This window comes from Hemitrygon akajei, chromosome 4 (genome assembly GCF_048418815.1).
Source record: "Hemitrygon akajei chromosome 4, sHemAka1.3, whole genome shotgun sequence".
NCBI classification, from domain to species: domain Eukaryota; kingdom Metazoa; phylum Chordata; class Chondrichthyes; order Myliobatiformes; family Dasyatidae; genus Hemitrygon; species Hemitrygon akajei.
This window is the reverse complement of record NC_133127.1, coordinates 5,842,178-5,861,424: the sequence shown is the minus strand read 5'-3', so window position 1 is coordinate 5,861,424 and position 19,247 is coordinate 5,842,178. Positions and strand designations below refer to the sequence as shown.

Genomic DNA, 19,247 nt, shown 5'->3' with positions numbered 1-19,247 from the left:
TGATGAGAGGCATTGATCGTGTGGATAGTCAGAGGCTTTTTCCCAGGGCTGAAATGGTTGCCACAAGAGGACACAGGTTTAAGGCGCTGGGGAGTAGGTACAAAGGAGATGTCAGGGGTAAGTTTTTTACTTAGAGAGCGGTGAGTGCGTGGAATGGGCTGCTGGCAATGGTGGTGGAGGCGGATACGATAGGGTCTTTTAAGCGGCTTTTAGGTAGGTACATGGAGCTTAGAAAAATAGAGGGCTATGGGTAAGCCTAGTAATTTCTAAGGTAGGGACGTGTTCGGCACAACTTTGTGCACTGAAGGGCCTGTATTGTGCTGTAGGTTTTCTATGTTTCTATTTTGCCTCCCTAGTGACAGGATCAGGGATGTCTCGGGTTGGGTCAAAGCTTTTCTCAAGGAGGAGGGATTGTGTACACCCCAGGGTTCTGAAAGACATGGTTGAAGAGATTGTGGGTGCATGAGTAGTGATCTGTCAAGAATCATTTAATTCTGGCATGCTTCCAGAGGAATGGAAAACTGCAAATGTTACTCCATTCTCCAAGAATGCAGAGAGGCAGAAAAATGAAATTATAGACCAGTTAGTCTGACCTCAGTGATTGTGAAGATATTACAGTCGATTGCTAAGGATGTGCTTTTGGGGTACTTGAAGGCACATGAGCATGGATTCTTCAAAGGAAGATCTTGCCTCACAAATGTGTTGGAATACTATGAGGAGATAACAGGCAGGATAGACAAAGGAGGGTCAATGGATGTTGTTTATTTGAATTTTCAGAAGGCCTTTGACAAAGTGCCACACATGAGGTTGCTTAACAAGATAGAAGCCCAGGTATTACAGGAAATATACTAGCATGGATAGAAGATTGGCTAATTGGCTGGAGGCAAAGAGTGGAAATAAAGGGGGCTTTTTCTGATTGGCTGTCGGTGATGTGGTGTTTCACAGGGGTTGGTTTTGGAACCACTTCTTCTTGCGTTATATGTTAATGATTTGGATGATGGAATTGATGGCTTTGTGGCCAAGTTTGCAGACGATATGAAGATAGGTGGAGGTGCAGGTAGTGACGAGGAGACAGGGAGTCTGCAGAAGAACTTAAATGGGTTTGAAGAATGGGCAAAGAAGTGACAGATGGAATATAGCTTAGGGAAGTTTATGGTCATACACTTTAGAAGATGGAATAAAGGCATGGACTATTTTCTAACCTGGAGGAAAATTCAATAACCTAGGTGCAAAGGGTCAAGAATATATCCAGGAATGAAAGTGTTAATGCCTGAGGAGTGTTTGACGGTTCTTAGTCTGCACTTGCTGGAGTTCAAAAGAATGAGGGTGGGATCTCATTGAAACCTATCAAATATTGAAAGGGTTTATGTAGCGAGGATTTTCCTATAGTTGGGGAGTCTAGAACTAGAGTACACAGCCTCAGAATAGAAATGAAGAGGAATTTATTCAGCTCGATGGTGGTGAATCAGTGGAATTCATTGCAAAGCGGTGGTAGTTTCTTGATTACTTAGGGCATCAAAGGTTACGGGGAGAAGGCAGGAGAATGGGGTTGATAGGGTTAATAAATCAGCCATGACAGAATGGTTGAGCAGTCTTGATGGGCCTGAAGGGTTAATTCTATTCCTCTCTATAAGGTCTGATGGTGTCAGCACACACCAGTTACTCCAACCACAAACTGTTTCAGTTGCTACCATCTGGGAAACGGTACCCCAGGACCAACAGCTTCTTCCACCAGGCCATCAGACTGATTAACTCATGCTGACACAATTGTATTTCTATGATATATTGACTGTCCTGATGGAAAGCATGAGGTGCATACAGGGCTAGTCTAGAAGGTGAGGTCTTCAGAGATCCAAAGGAGGTAAGTGAACTAATTCATAATTGGCTCGATGGGAAGAAGCAGAGGGTGAGGAGAGAAACCAGAGGGAGGTGCTTCTCAGACTGGAGACCTGTGATGAGTGGAGTACCACAAGGACTGGTGCTGGGACCTTTGTTCATTATTTATACAAACAATTTGACCATAAGACCAGGTGACATAAGGGTAGATTGAAGCCATTCGGCCCATCAGGTCTGCTCTGCCATTCCATCATCATGATTTATTATTCCCTCTCAACCCCATTCTCCTGCCTTCTCCCTGTAACTGCTGACACCTTACTGGGTACCATGGTAACATAGGGGACAGTGTGATGACGTTCTGTCACCGTTCTGTGAGGATTCTCTGTACATCCTTCCCGTGGAATATGTGGGTGCTCTCTCGGTGCCCCCATTCCCTCCCACAGTCCAAAGCCATACTGGGTAGGTCAACTGGTCATTGTAACTTGTCCTGTGATTAGGTAGTTGGCTGTTACCAGACTGACACGGTTCAGAGGGCTGGGAGAGCCTCTTCCTCGCTGTATGCCAAAATAAATAAATTGAATAACCAGGAACCTGTGGATCTCCGGGCAAAATGCAAGGAAATAGGACCGGCTCAGGTGGGAATCTTGTTCGGGATGGACGAGTTGGTCCGGAGGCTCTATAACAATATGATGCTGTGCAGATTCGGGGAATTAAGAAGGCAGCAGAGGTGAGTGAGGAGGACCTGGGGGAGAGCAGTGGGACAGACCATTGCATATTTAGAGCCCACCTACCTTGTCGAGACCATTGGAAGAGCTGGAGGTGATGTCACCATTCAGGAAATGATGTGTGTCCGTGGAAACAGCTGATTGGTGAGCAGCAAGGGTGGGTTGTTCACTGAAATAAAGACAAAGGCAGGGATGTTACATTGTAACAGGCAGTGTTTATCGACGAAGAATCTTGTTGGTGTAATAAGAACATTAAGAACCATCCGGCCCATTGAGCCTGTCCTGCCATTCAATAAGATCATGGCTGATCTGTCTGTAAACTCAGCTCCATCTACCTGGCTTTCCCCCATAAACCTTAATTCCCTGACTATGTAAAAATCTATCTAACTCTACCTTAAATATATTTAGTGAAGAAGCCTCAACTGCTTCCCTGGGCAGCGAATTCCACAGATTCATCACTCTCTGGAAAAAACAGTTTCTCCTCATCTCCGTCCTAAAGCTTCTCCCCTGAATCTTGAGGCAATGTCCCCTAGTTCTAGTCTCACCTACCAATGGAAACACCTTTCCTACTTCTCTATCCCTTTCAAAATTGTGTATGTTTCTATAAGATCCCCTCTCATTCTTCTGAATTCCAGAGAGTATAGTCCCAGGCGTCTCAATCTCTCCTCATAGGTTAATCCCTTCATCCCTGGAATCAGCCCGGTGAACCTCCTCTGTACTGCCTCTAAAGCCAGTTTATCCTTCCTCAAGTATGGAGACCAGAACTGCACACAGTACTCCAGGTGCGGCCTCACCAGTACCTTGTATAGTTGCAGCATGACCTTCCTGCTCTTTTTTTACTTTTACAGTATTTTTATTCAGAAGAAAAAACAAGATTTACAGAGTGCAACACATAGATACATCTCAACATAAATTGTGTACATTCATATATTGTAATAAAATTGATCAAAATGTTATAGCATCTCACATAAAGGTATGCCACTCTGTAATCAAAAATTTAAAGATAGGCCATATGCCTTGTGCAGGAAGGCACAGAGTCAACTGTACTTCCTTAGAAGGTTGGCGTCATTCAATGTCTGTAGTGAGATGCTGAATATGTTCTATAGGTCAGTTGTGGAGAGCGCCCTCTTCTTTGTGGTGGCGTGTTGGGGAGGCAGCATTAAGAAGAGGGACGCCTCACGTCTTAATAAGCTGGTAAGGAAGGCGGGCTCTGTCGTGGGCAAAGTACTGGAGAGTATAACATCGGTAGCAGAGTGAAGGGCGCTGAGTAGGCTACGGTCAATTATGGAAAACCCTGAACATCCTCTACATAGCACCATCCAGAGACAGAGAAGCAGTTTCAGCGACAGGTTGCTATCGATGCAATGCTCCTCAGACAGGATGAAGAGGTCAATACTCCCCAATGCCATTAGGCTTTACAATTCAACCGCCAGGAGTAAGATATGTTAAAGTGCCGGGGTTGATTGTATTTAATGTATTTAAGTAAACTACTTAAGAACTTTTTAAAAGCTATTATTAATGCTTTTTGAGAGAGTGATTTAGATGCATATCATATTTTTACTGAGTTAAGTATTGTATGTAATTAGTTTTGCTACAACAAGTGTATGGGACATTGGAAAAAATGTTGAATAAAGTATCTATCTATCTATCTATCTATCATATATCATAAAATAATTTTTTTATATAAAAAAATCAACCCCCTACCAACTACCAAAGAAAAAAGCTGATGGATGATAATGGATAATTAGAAAAAAAACCATATTCGTTTAAGAAGAGAAGATAGAAATATACATAAAAGTCTGTGCACTGTTAAGCTTTATAAATTGTAAAAGTAATTTAGGAAAGGTCCCCAGATATCATAAAAAGATTGTTTCGAATTTAAGACTGAGCAGCGGATCTTCTCTAAATTTAAATAAGGCATAATATCACGTAGCCATTGAAGATGTGTAGGAGGGGTAGACTCCTTCCATTTAAGCAAGATTGCTCTCCTTGCTAAAAGAGAGGTAAAAACTAAAACCTGTAGGCTAGGAGTATTTAAAGTTATATCTTCATTTGCAATAATATCAAACAAGGCAGTAAGGGGATTTGGGTCAAATTGGACCCTAAAAAGTTGTGAGAAGGCATGGAATACTTCCCGCCAAAACTTTTCAATTTTAAGACAAAACCAAAACATATGAATTAAAGAGGCATCAGCAGAGTTGCATTTATTACAAAGTGGAAAAACATTCGGATAAAAACTGGACAGCTTCTGTTTAGAAATATAAGCTCTATGAACCACTTTAAACTGCAGAAGAGAATGACGAGCACAGAAAGATTATCTATTAACCCGCTTAAGAATTTTATTCCATCTTTCATCAGAAATCTGACAATTTAGGTCATCCTCCCAAGTTTTTTTTTATTTTATCTAAAAAGTTTTGTCTAGAATCAATCAACAAGTTATAGATACCAGTAATAGAGCCATAAACAAAAGGTTTTAAATTTAAAAGATCATCCAGTAAATTTTTATCAGGACCTATAGGAAAAGTAGTTAATTGGAAATGTAAGAAATCTCTAATTTGAAGGTATCTGTAAAAATGTGTTTTTGGCAGTGAAAATTTAGTTGACAATTTGTCAAATGAAGCAAAAGACCCTGAGATAAACAGGTTCCAAAAACACTTAATACCTGGTTCATCCCAATCCTTAAAGACTTTGTCAGTCATGGAAGGGATAAAAAAAAATTAAGGAGAATGGGAGATGATAATGAAAAATTCGTTAAACCAAAAAATTTTCTAAATTGAGACCAGATCCTTAAACTTTGCTTAACAATTATGTTATCTGTTGTTTTATTTGCTGAAAAAGAAGAGTATGATCCAAGAAGAGAGACAATAGAGGAATTTTTTACAGAATTAACTTCTAAGGAGACCCATGATGGGCAATCTTTACGATAAATATAATAGGACCAAATAGTAATATTCCTTATATTGGCAGCCCAATAGTAAAACCTAAAATTGGGTAGGGCTAATCCACCCATCTCTTTATTTCTTTGTAGGTAAACTTTACTTAAACGAGCTTGTTTATTATTCCAAATATAAGATGTTAAAATTGAATCTAAAGAATCAGATTAGGTCTTAGCAATAAAAGTAAGTAATGGCTGAAAAAGATATAAAAATTTAGGAAGAATCTTCATTTTAATCAAATTAATTCGGCCAATTAGGGATAAAGAAAGAAGAGACCATTTAGAAAGCGTCTTTTTCACATAATTCAATAAGGGTTTAAGTTTTCTTTAAATAAATTCTTGAAGTTTTTAGTAATTGTTACACCTAGATATGTAAATTGACTTGTAACAACTTGGAACGGAAATTTGGCATTTGATGACATTAGGTCATTTAAAAGAAATAGCTCACTTTTATGTAGGTTCAGCTTATATCCTGAAAAATAACTAAACTGGGAAATTAAAGAAAGAACTGAAGGTAAAGAAGTTTCAGTGTTAGAGGTAAAAAGTAAAATATCATTAGCGTAGAACAAAATTTTATGAGTCATACCTGCCCTTAGTATATCAGAAATGTCCTTAGATTCTCGAAATGCTATTGCTAAGGGTTCTATAGCTAAAGCAAAAAGTAAAGGACTAAGAGGGCAACCTTGTCTAGCTCCCCGCTGTAATTTAAAGGGCTTAGAAATTTGAGAGTTAGTAATAACCTGAGCGGTAGGAGACAGGTAAATTAATTTAACCCAATGAATAAAATTAGGCCCAAAATTTAACTTTTCTAAGGTCTTAAAAGATAATTCCACTCAATCCTATTGAAGGCTTTTTCTGCATCTAAGGATAATATATTTTTTTGGATGGTGAATATATCACATTCAATAACCGACGTATATTAAAATGTGAGTAACAGTTTTTAATAAATCCTGTCTGGTTATGTGATATAATAGATGGTAAAATATTTTCACGTCTTTGAGCTAAGATTTTTGATAAAATTTTTGCATCAACATTTAAAAAAAGAAATCGGTCTGTATGAAGAACATTCAGCTGGATTTTTGTTTTAAGAATAAGAGAAATAAAACCTTCATAAAACGATTGAGGGAGTTTACCTGATTTAAAGGACTCTGATAAAACAGAGGATAAATAAAGTGTGAGTAACGTAGTGAAAGTTTTATAAAGCTCCCCAGGAAAGCCATCAGGTCCTGGGGTCTTACCAGAATGTAAAGCATGTGTAGCCTCAGCCACTTCTTCATTGGAAATAGGCTGATCTAACTGTATTAGGCTATCAGCAGACAATGTAGGAATGTTGATATTACTGAAAAAAGCATTCATATAGGTATCATCTGAAGAAGAGTCAGACTGTTACAACTTAAGGTAAAAATCTTTAAATATGTTGTTAATTTCAGAATGGTCGGATAGCTTAGTACCATTATCTTTAAAAATTTCTGTGATTTGACGATTAACTGTAAAAGATTTTAAGTGATTGGCTTATAAACTACTAGTTCTACCCCCGTGAATGTAAAATTGAGTTTTATCTCTCAACAGCTGTCGTTCAATTGGGTAAGTCAGCAGAAGATTATACTTGGATTGGATTTCAATACACTTATTATACATACTTGGATCTGGAGATAGGGCATACTTTCGATCAAGATCTTTTAATATCGCTGCTCGGTCAGACCTTTCTTTGTCATCTTTTTTCTTCATATAGGCAGAGTAAGAGATTTGTTGGTGCATGGCCTAGTGTTGGCGAGTGGCCTAGTGGACAAGGCATTGGACTAGTAACCTGAAGGTCACTGGTTCGAGCCTCAGCTGAGACAGCGTGTTTGTGTCCTTGAGCAAGGCACTTAACAACACACTGTCACTCTGTGACAGCACCAGTGCCAAGCTGCATGGGTCCTAGTGCCCTTCCCTTGGACAACGTCGGTGGCATGGAGAGGGGAAGGCTTGTAGCTTGAGCAACTGCTGGTCTCCCATACAACCCTGCCCGGGCCTGCACCCTGGAAAAACCTGGTCTCATGAGACTAACGGATGCCTATTATTAAAAGAGATAATTTATCCATGAATATATGCTTTAAAAGTATCCCAGACTATAGTACCAGCAGTATCTCCTTCAAAATTTTCTTTAAAGAAAAAAGTAATAGGGTTTTCCAAAAACTTTAGAAAATTTTTATCAGATAACAATGATAAGTTAAAACGCCAACTTCTATTTGATACAGAATAAACAGGTAACCTTAAAGCCAGAAGCACAGGTGCATGATCAGACAAAGCAATCTCCTTATAATCACAAGATTTCTATCTATAAAAAAGTAGTCAATCCGAGAGTACATATGATGAACCTGAGAGAAATATGAATATTCCCTTTCTTGAGGGTGCAAAAAACGCCACATGTCGAGAATACCACATTGAAATAGAAAAGATTTAAAAAGTAGGACTGATTTATTAGTGACAGGGGTTTTACTTGAAGAGCGGTCTAATATAGGGTCCAGCCAAAAATTAAAATCTCCATCCATCACTAAGAAATACCGATTCAAATCAGGCAGAAAAGAGAAAAGACATTCAAAGAACAAGGAGTCATCTGTATTTGGAGCGTATACATTCGCAAATACCATTAGTTTATTCTCAAGACTACCCGAAACAATAACAAAGCGGCCATTTGTATCAGAAATTACATTACGCTGAATAAAGGATACATTCTGATCAAACAGGATACAGTCGCCTCTCGATCTAGATTGAAAGGGTGAGTGAAAATGTATACCCTTCCATCCTTTGAAAGAACGTGAAATATCATCTTTATGAATATAGGTTTCTTGAAGAAAGATTATACGAGTTTTAAGTTTCTGGATATAAGAGAAAATCTTATTTCGTATAACAGGGTTATTTAGACCTTTCACATTAAAACATTGAAGTATATTAATAAAAGAATCCATCAAGTATCCTTCAGTAATGTATAAAAGGTAATCACAGACATGTAGATAGTGAATATATAAAACAGTAAAAACATCCAATCAGCTTTCTGGAAGAACCCATTTCCCCCCTCCCTCCCCCCAAAGAGAGAAATCAGCCAAGGGAGGCTGAAGACTAAATCTAACGTTCCCAACCCAAAACTCCGGTGGCTCCAGAAAATATATATGTATAGCTGTGCTGAATAAATGATTGTAAATATATATATACAAAAACAAAATAACAAAGTAAATAAGTTCGCTATTTACAAAAAAAACCCATGAGAAAATATAAGTATTAGTCTCGGTAAAAAGGAAAGACAATAAAACCAAATATTAGTAGAAGCCAATAAGGAAAACAACATATACTTGCGGGTGCAAAAAAAAATGGAGTAAACAAACAAATAGAAAATAATTAGAAAGGGAAGTGGTTTAGATAGCTTCCTACATGACTAATTTAAGGCATTCAAGGGAGAAAAAAAAACATAATGACAAAATGGTAAAATAATGAAAAAACCAGAAACCAGCAATAAGAAATATAGAATATTGTATACTTTTGAAAAACAGTAAAAGACCGAAAGGTATATAAATAATCAAAAGATAGGAAAGATCAGAGTGAATTTAAAGTAAAGCAAAACACCCTATAGTTTCATTCCTCAGTAATTACTACATGTACACCCTACATAATTACTTTCAGTCAAATTACTAAAAGGAAGGTAAAGATCAACATAACATCAGGTTAGAGTGGTTTCTACTCATGGTGCTCTCACCGAGATAGGTTTAAACAGCAAAGTAAGCGAATAATTTCGGAGCACGTAGCTATTGCAACCTACTCCATTACAGCCACCGGAAGTCTCCCCAACCTTCCTGCTCTTGAATTCAATCCCTCTAGCAATGAAGGGCAACATTCTGTTTGCCTTCTTAATAACCTGTTATAATCGCAAGCCAACTGTTTGTGATTCATGCACAAGCACTCCCAAGTCCCTCTGCACAACAGCATGCTGCAATCTTTCACTATTTAAATAATAATCTGCTCTTCTGTTATTACTTCCAAAGTGGATGATCTAGCATTTACCAATGTTGTATTCCATCTGCCAGACCTTGGCCCACTCACTTAACCTCTCTCTATCCCTCTGCAGACTCTCCACATCCTCTGTACAATTTGCTTTTCCACTCAGTTTAGCGTTATCAGCATATTTTGCTACACTACACTCAGTCCCCTCTTCCAAATCATCAATGTAAATGGTAAACAGCTGCGGTCCCAGCACCAACCCCTGCGGCACCCCACTCACCACTGACTGCCAACCGGAGAAACACCCATTTAAACCAACTCTCTGCCTTCTATCGGTTAACCAGTCCACTATCCATGCCAATACACTTTGTCCGACTCCATGCGTCCATATCTTATTTATAAGTCTCTTGTGTGGCACCTTATCGAACGCCTTCTGGAAATCCAAGCATACGACATCCACCTGTTCCCCCTTATCCACTGCACTCATTATGTCCTCAAAGAACTCCAGTAACTCCAAAGAACACGGAACACACCTCAGGGCTGTGTGTTCAGTCCACTGCTGTTCACTCTGCTGACCCACGACTGTGCTGCAACATACAGCTCGAACCACATCAGCAAGTTCGCCGATGACACAACTGTGGTGGGTCTCATCAGCAAGAACAACGAGTCAGCATACAGAGAGGAGGTGCAGCGGTTAACGGACTGGTGCAGAGCCAACAACCTGTCTCTTAGCGTGAACAAAACAAAAGAGATGGTTGTTGACTTCAGGAGGACACGGAGCGACCACTCCCCACTGAACATCGATGGCTCCTCCGTAAAGATCGTTAAGAGCACCAAATTTCTTGTTGTTCACCTGGCGGAGAATCTCACCTGGTCCCTCAACACCAGCTTCATAGCAAAGGAAGCCCAGCAGCGTCTCTACTTTCTGTGAAGGCTGAGCAAAGTCCATCTCCCATCCCCCATCCTCACCACATCCTACAGGGGTTGTATTGAGAGATTCCTGAGCAGCTGAATTACTGCCTGGTTCGGAAATTGCACCATCTCTGATTGCAAGACCCTGCAGCAGTTAGTGAGGTCAGCTGAGAAGAACATCGGGGTCTCTCTTCCTGCCATCACAGACATTTACACCACATGCTGCATCTGCAAAGGAAACAGCATTATGAAGGACCCCACACACCCCTCATACAAACTCTTCTCCCTCCTGCCATCTGGGAAAAGGTACCGAAGCATTCGGGCTCTCACAACCAGACTGTGCAACAGTTTCTTCCCCCAAACCATCAGACTCCTCAATACCCAGAGCCTGGACTGACATCTACATCATTTATTATTATATTGTAATTTGTCCTCTGCTGTGCCTATTGTCTTGTTTATTAATTATTGTGCTGTCCTGCACTGTTTTGTGCACATTATGTAGTCGTGTGCAGGTCTGTAGTCTAGTGCAGTTTTTATGTTGTTTTACATAGTCTAGTGTAGCCTTGTGCTGTCTCACATAGTCTAGTGTAGTTTTTGTGTTATTTTACGTAGTCTAGTGTAGCCTTGTGCTGTCTCACATAGTCTAGTGTAGTTTTGTGTTGTTTCATGTAGCACCAGGGTCCTGGAGGAACAGTGTTTCGTTTTTACTGTGTACTGTAATAACAACTTATGGTCGAAATGACAATAAACTTGACTTGACTTGAAGTTTGTCAAACAGGACCTGCCCTTTCTGAATCCATGCTGCATCTGTCTAATGGAATCACTCCTTTCTAAATGTTTCGCTATTTCTTCCTGAATGACAGCTTCAAGCATTCAATACACTCAATGAATGTGAGATGCATGTTCTCTGTCCAGGAGGAAGAGAGGGCTCAGTGCAAGGGTGTCCATGGCAGGAGAACTCCGTCCAGTGGAATGTTCCTGCTGCAAAAGGTGGAAACCAGGGGAAAGTAGCAACAGGAACGTTTGTGTGACCACAGCTGGGGAGGAAAAAGACAGACACAGCTGTCGTGACAGGGGACTCGGCTGTAAGGGGTGTAGAGGGGCTTTCCACTGGGTGTGAACAAGTCTCTGAAATGGTGTAACACACAATCTGCTGTAGGAACTCAGCAGGTCAAGCAGTATCTGTGAGGGAAAGGAATTGTCAGTGTCAAAACCCAAAACATCAACAATCGATCCCCACCCTGTCCCCCCAACACAGATACAGCCTGACTTGTTCAGATCCTCCAGCAGTTTGTTGTCTCTCCACATTCCAGTATCTGCAGTCTCTCCTGTCTCTATAAAGCTGTTGTCTCCCTGGTGCCAGGGGCAGGGACGTTTCCGATGTCTGCAGGACGTCCTGAACAGGGAGAGTGAACAGCTAGTGGTGATGGGACTTTATACAACCTTGAGATTCGTCTCCTTACAGGCAGCGACAGAACAAACACCCAAAGAGTCCATCAAAACAAAAGAAGAATGTCAAAGAGCTGAACGTGCAGAGAGAAAAAAAACAAATAAAAGTAAGCAGCTGAAGTTGCTGAAGGTGAGTCCGCAGGAGCCCGTTAGTTGCAGGCCACAGCCTCAGGTCAGTGTGAAGATGAGTAAACCTCACGGAACAGAGAGCTGAACTCGCCCCACCCCCCAGTCCCCACATCACACAGTGTCAGAGGGCAACTTCTCCCAGTCCATCTCCAGAACAGTTTAAATTCTTCTTCCCACGCCTCTTCATTCTTTTTTAAAGGTAGCTGGGGTCTTGTCGGAGTCTGTGATCTACAGATGCACTCAGACTGAGCTCTGACCACCGACCAATCGAACATCAGAAGTTTGCGAGGAGGGGATTTCACTCGGGTCCACTGTCCAAGTAGAGATAGGCAGCGGCCGATCACCACAACAAAACTGAGCTCTGACCAGCGACCAATCGAAGTTTGGGATTGATCAGCAAGAGCAAATTAAAGGAAGGCGGGGCAAGCGGAGTGGCCATCATTGGAGTGGACAGAGTTAGAGTGGGGATCCTGAGGCTTCAGACAGGGAAAGCAAAGAAAAGAAAGATCCAGGAAAAGTTGTTTTTACCCTTTCCTTCCTTATATCTGCTCAGTGAGGACAGCAAAGATAACTGGCAGGGTAGCTGAATGCTCCTCTTGTGGGATGTGAGAACGTAGGGAGATCTCCAGTGTCCCTGACAACTATATATATATATTTCATCCATCCAGCTTGATTTGGATTTAAGTGAGGGAGAGTTGTGCAGTGTCAGCCTCACTCTTTTTTCCCCAATTCCCATCCGGAACTAGCTGCAAGACAAGCGTCGAGTCGGCTGGAGATGGGACTAGGCGCAATGGATGACCAGGACATCATCTGTGTTTTGTCATGCACTACACGTTCCATGACGCCTTCTTGACCGTTGGACCTTCCATTGGTCTCATCTGCTCAATCCTCCAGAGTCTGTCTTCACATGCTGGGATATCCCCTGAAAACTACAACTGTGAGAAGTGCTTCCAGCTGCAGCTTCTAACACTCTACGTTAAGGAGTTGGAGTTGGAACTGGGTGAACTCCGGATCATTCAGGAGGCTGGGGGGTGGGGGGGGGATAGATTGGACATATAGACAGGTAGTTACACCCAAGGTGCAGGGCACAGAAAACTGAGTGACGGTCAGGAAGGGGAAAGGGGTTAAGGAGCTAGTGCAGAATACCCCTGTGACCATCCCCCTCAACAGGTATATCACTTTGGATACTGTCGGGGGGGTGGGGGTGGGGAATGACCTAACAGAGGAGATTCAGAGTGTCTCTCGCACTGAGTCTGCATCTGTGACTCAGAAGGGAAGAGGGGAGAAGAGGCACACTGTGGTTATAGAGGACTCATTAGGGGAACAGAAAGGAGGTTCTGTGAGTGGGAGTGAGATTCCCAGATGCTACGTTACCTCCCGGGTGCCAGGGTCTGGGACATCTGGGATCAGGTCCTCAGCATTCTGAAGTGGGAGGGTGAACAGCCAGAAGTCGTGATCTTTGTAGGTACCAATGATATGGGCAGGACAAGTGACAAGGTTCTGCGTAGGGAGTTCAGGGAGTTAGGTGCTAAGTTAAAGGGCAGGACCTCCAGGGTTGTGATCTCAGGATTGCTACCTGTGCCACGTGCCAGTGAGGCTGGAGGTAGGAAGATTACACAGTTTAACATGTTGCTAAGGAGTTGGTGTAGGAGGGAGGGTGTAAGCTTTTTGAAACATTGGGGTCTCTTCCAAAGAAGGTGGGACCCACACAGAAGGGACAGTTTGCTCCTGATCCGAGTGGGAAGGTTTGTTAATGTTGCACGGTGGGGTTTAAACTAGAGTTACAGGGGGATGGGAATCAGAGTGCCAGAACAGTTCGTGGAGAGGTTGTGGAGACAGATGTTGTTAAGACGTCAGACAAAGTCAGGAATGAAAAGGTTGAGCATGGTCCTGAGCTGCTGATATTTCAATGCAAGAAGCATCGTAGGAAAGGTGGATGAACTTAGCGTATGGATCATCACCTTGTAGCTGTTAGTAAGACTGGGTGGCAAGAGGAGCAGGAGTGGCAGCTCAATATTCTGGGGTTCCGTTGTTTAGACGTGACAGAGCAGGAGGAATTACAGGAGGAGGGGTGGCATCACTAGTCAGGGTAAATGTCACAGCAGTGCTCCACAGGTCAGACTGGAGAACTTGTCTAGTGAGTGGAACTGAGAAATGAGAAAGCTATGAGCATATTATATTACAGACTCCCAACAGTCCTTGGGATTTAGAGGAACAAATTTGTAGAAAGATCACAGACTGTTTCATGAAACACAAGTAGAAGGTGATTTTAACTTTCCACAAATTGTTTGTGAATCCAATACTGTAAAAGGACTGGATGGGATAGAATTTGTCAAATGTGTTCAGGAAAGTTTACTTCATACAAGTCCCAACGAGGGATCATGCGATATTCGATCTGCTATGAGGGAATGAGACAGGGCAGGTGACAGAAGTCTGTGTAGTGTAACACTTTGTATCCGGTGTCCACAATGCCATGAGTTTCAAGGATAGGTCTGGTCTGTACGTTGAGATTCTAAATTGGAGAAAGGCCAATTTTGATGGTATCAGAGAGGATCTGGCAAGTGTGGATTGGGACAGGCTGTTTTCCGGCAAAGGTTTACTTGCAAAGTGGGAGGCCACTTTCAAGAGTTTTCAAGAGATATTGAGGCCCTGGTTGAGAAAAAGAGGAGGTGCCCAGCAGGTATAGGCGGGTAGGTACAAATGAGGTGCTTATGGAGCACAACAAATGCAAGGAAACACTGAAGTAAGAAATCAGGAAACTAAAGAAGGCATGAGGTTGCTCTAGCAGACAAAGTGAAGGAGAATCATAGGAAATTCTGCAGATACGTTAAGTGCAAAAGGATTGCAAGGGACAACATTGGTCTTCTGGAAGATCAGAATGGTGATCCAGACGTGGAGCCAGAAGAGATAGGAGAGAATTTAAATGGAATTTTGGCACCTGTGTTTACTCAGGAGAAGGACACAGAGTCTATAGAAGTGAAACAAAGCAGCGTCGAGTTCGTGGACCCGATACAGATTACCGAGCAGGAGGGGTTTGCTATCTTGAGGCAAATTGGGGTGGATAAATCCCCAGGGACTGACAAGGTGTTCCCTTGGAACCTGCAGGAGGCAAGTGCAGACATTGCAGGGGCCCTGGAAGAGATATTTGAATCATCCTTAGCGACAGGAGAGGCACCAGAGGACTGGAGGATGGCCATTGTTGTTGTACTGTTTCAAAAAAGCTCGAAACAGAAACCAGGAAATGCAAGTCCGGTGAGTCTGACATCAGTTGTGGGAAAGTTATTGGAAGGTATTCTAAGGGACCAGATATATAAGTATTTGGATAGACATGGAATGATTAAGGATAGTCAGCATGGCTTTGTGTGTGGTAGGTCATGTCTAACCAATCTTATAGAGTTTTTCGAGGAAGTTACCAGGAAGGTGGATGAAGATAAGAGGTGGATGTTACCTTCATGGACTTTAGTAAGGCCTTGGACAATGTCCCACATGGGAAGCTGGTCAAAAAGGTTCAGTTGCTTGGTATTCAAGATGAGATAGTAAACTGGATTGGACATTGGCTTTGTGGGAGAAGCCAGAGAGTGGTAGCGGATGATTGTCTCTCTGACTGGAGGCCTGTGACCAGTGGTTTACAGCAGGGATCAGTGCTGGGTCTATTGTTGCTTGTCATCTGTATCAATCAGCTGGATGATAAGGTGGTTAACTGGATCAGCAACTTTGCAGATGACACCACGATTGGGGATGTAGTGGACAGCAAAAAGCCTATCATGGTTAGCAGAGGGATCTGAATCAGCCGAAAAAATGGCAGATGAAATTTAGTGCAAACAACAGTGAGTGTAACCAACCAGGATAGGTCTTGGGGAGAAAAGGATCAGCCATGATTGAATGGTGAAACAGTCTCGATGGGCCAAATGGCCGAACTCTGCTCCTACATCTTATGATCTTGTAGCCTTGGGTGTCAGGGAACAGGAGTGAGTGCCATTGTTATTACAAAGGAAAAAGTCACCTGGACCAGATGTACTACATCCCAGAGTCCTGAGAGAGGTTGCTGAAGAGATAACGGATGCATTGGTCATGATCTTTCGAGAATCACTGGATTCTGGCATGGCCCCGGAGGACTGGAAATTTGCAAATGTTACTCCACTCTTTAAGAAGGGAGGAAGGCAAAAGAAAGGAAATTATAGACCAGTTAGTCCAACCTCAGTGGTTGGGAAAGTGTTGGAGTCAATTATTAAGGACGAAGATTCAGAGTACTTGTACACTCATGATAAAGTGTGTCCAAGTTAGTATGGATTCTGTAAGGAGAAATATTGCTTGACAAATCAATTGAAGTTCTTTGAAGAAGTAACCAGCAGGGTGGACAAAGGAGAGGAAGTGGATGTCATTTACTTCAAGTCAAGTCAAAGTCAAGTCACTTTTATTGTCATTTCGACCATAACTGCTGATACAGTACATAGTAAAAATGAGACAACATTTTTCAGGACCACGGTGTTACATGAAACAGTACAAAAACTAGACTGAACTACGTTAAAAAAACAACACAGAGAAAGCTACACTAGACTACAGACCCACACAGGACTGCATAAAGTGCACAAAAACAGTGCTGGCATTACAATAAATAATAAACAGGACAGTAGGGTAAGGTGTTAGTCCACTCTTTGGGTATGGAGGAGTCTGATAGCTTGGGGGAAGAAACTGTTACATAGTCTGGTCGTGAGAGCCCGAATGCTTCGGTGCCTTTTCCCAGATGGCAGGAGGGAGAAGAGTTTGTATGAGGGGTGCGTGGGGTCCTTCATAATGCTGTTTCATTTGCAGATGCAGCGTGTAGTGTAAATGTCTGTAATAGCAGGAAGAGAGACCCTGATGATCTTCTCAGCTGACCTCACTATCCGCTGCAGGGTCTTGCGATCCGAGATGGTGCAATTTCCGTACCAGGCAGTGATGCAGCTGCTCAGGATGCTCTCAATACAACCCCTATAGGATGTGGTGAGGATGGGGGGTGGGAGATGGACTTTCCTCAGCCTTCGCAGAAAGTAGAGACACTGCTGGGCTTCCTTTGCTATGAAGCTGGTGTTGAGGGAGCAGGTGAGATTGGATTTTCAGAAGGCATTTGCTAAGGTGACACACATTGGGCTGGTTAACAAGATGAAATCCTATGGTGTTACAGGAAAGATACTGGCATGGATAGAGGAATGGCTGACAGACAGGAGGCAGCGAGTGGGAATAAAGGGGGCCTTTCCTGGCTAGGTGGCAGTAATTAGTGGTGTTCCTCAGGGGTTTCTCGCTCCCTCATCTCTCCCCTCCCTCTCGTTCCCTCTCTTTCCCTCTGGCCCCTCTCTCTTCCCCTCTCTCCACCTTTCCCCTCCCTCTCTGTCCTCTCTCCCCTCCCTCTCCCTCCTCCTCTCTCCCCCTCTTCCCATCTCTCCCCTCTCTCACTATTTCCCCTCTCCTTCTCCCCTCTCTCCCTCTCCCTCTCCCCTCTCTCCCTCTCCCCTTCTTTCCCCTCCCCTACTCCTCTCTCCCCCTCTCTCTGCCCCACCTCTCTCTCCATCCCTCTCCCTCCCCTTCCCCTCCCTCTCCCTCCTCCTCTCTCCCCCCTCTTCCCATCTCTCCCCTCTCTCACTATTTCCCCTCTCCTTCTCCCCTCTCTCCCTCTCCCTCTCCCCTCTCTCCCTCTCCCCTTCTTCCCCCTCCCCTACTCCTCTCTCCCCTCTCTCTGCCCCACCTCTCTCTCCATCCCTCTCCCTCCCCTTCCTCTCCCTCTCTCCTCCTCTCCTTCCCCCCTCTCCCCTCCCCCTCTCCCCTCCCCTCTCTCCCCTCTCCCCTCCCCCTCTCTCCTTCTCCCCTTCCCCCTCTCTCCCACCTCTCCCCCTCTCCCTCCTCCTCTGCCCCTCTCCCCATCTCACCCACTCTCTCCCCACCTCCCTCTCCCCACCTTCCTCTCCCCACTCTCACCCGCCCCCTCTCTCCTTCTCCCCTCCCCCCTCTCTCCCACCTCTCCCCCTCTCCCTCCTCCTCTGCCCCTCTCCCCATCTCACCCACTCTCTCCCCACCTCCCTCTCCCCACCTTCCTCTTCCCACTCTCACCCTCCCTCTCTCTCCTTTTCTCCTCCTCTCTCTCTCTCTCTCTCTCTCTCTCTCTCTCTCTCTCTCTCTCTCTCTCTCTCTCTCTCTCTCTCTCTCCTGGTTTTACAGAGAGATTCACAGCGTTCACTTTCAACCCCACCCACAGAACAACTTTTGCTCTTCAAAGAAATCATGTGACTGTTTGTACAAAGCTTAATGACCTTCAGCCCAAAATATTCATGCTGTCCGGCAACTACCTGTCCGTACTGATCACAATTAACAGCACAAATCCTCGAAACATCTGTCTCCCCACCCACCTCTCTCTCCCCACTCCCCACCCACACACCTTTACCTCCCCACTCAACTATCCATCACTCTCACCCCTCTCCTGACCCATAAACTCCACTCCCACCTCTCCCTCCCCACTCCCCACCCACCCAACTCTCTCTCTCCTCACCCTGGATCAACTTTGCCTCCCCCATCCACTCGGTGGACATTTCCCTCCCCACCCCCTCTCTACCCCCCCCAACTCACCCATCCCTCTCAACCAGCCTCTGCCTCACTCCCATTACACACCACACCCCAGCCCTCTCTGACCATCTCTTTCTTCCTCCCTCCTTATCCCCGTCTCCCCACGTCTGTTCCCTGATTCAATCCTCTCCATCTCCAGCACTGACTGAGAGTCACTGACTTGAATCACTATCTTTGTTTCTCTCTCTGCAGATGCTGCCCGACCTGGTGAGTCTGAGCAGCCGTTTCCAATTTTACCTCAGATTCCCGTGTCTGCAGTTTCCTGTCGATGCTGCTGTTAGCCGAAGGATCGTGGTGTGGGACACACAGGTTGTCACCGGAGAAATGAAGTCAGCTTTCTTCAGTCTGGAGAAATAATATCTGGAAGGAGGGTGAACTGAGTTCCGGAGACAACAGTGAATCGTCTAAACCAAACTGTAAAACAGCAAAAGGCAGAGTGAGCGATGAACCAGTGACCCGGCCGGTGACTGACTGATTCAGACTCTCAGTGTGATCTCTGCTGATACCGTTTCCTGCTTACCATTTCCTTTGCTTTTCAGAGAAATCACGTGACTTTCTCTACAGAGTCTAAAAGACATTTCAGCCCAACATATTTGTGTTGACCGGTAACTATCTGTCCGTGCTGATCCCAATTAACAGCTCAAATCCTCGAGACATTTCTGTCTCCCCACCCTCCACCAACACACCTCTCT

General features: G+C 43.7%; 1 protein-coding gene across 1 annotated transcript in view; it reads right to left on the bottom strand.

Annotated features, from left to right (window-relative positions):
- Positions 1 to 19,031, bottom strand: part of LOC140726087 (up-regulator of cell proliferation-like) — a 620,561-nt gene extending 601,530 nt beyond the window's left edge. The window contains exon 1 of the mRNA XM_073042027.1: positions 18,793 to 19,031. The gene's annotated coding sequence lies outside the window, so the exon portion shown is untranslated. The remainder of the gene's footprint in view (positions 1 to 18,792) is intronic.
- Between the last annotated feature and the right edge of the window lie 216 nt (positions 19,032 to 19,247).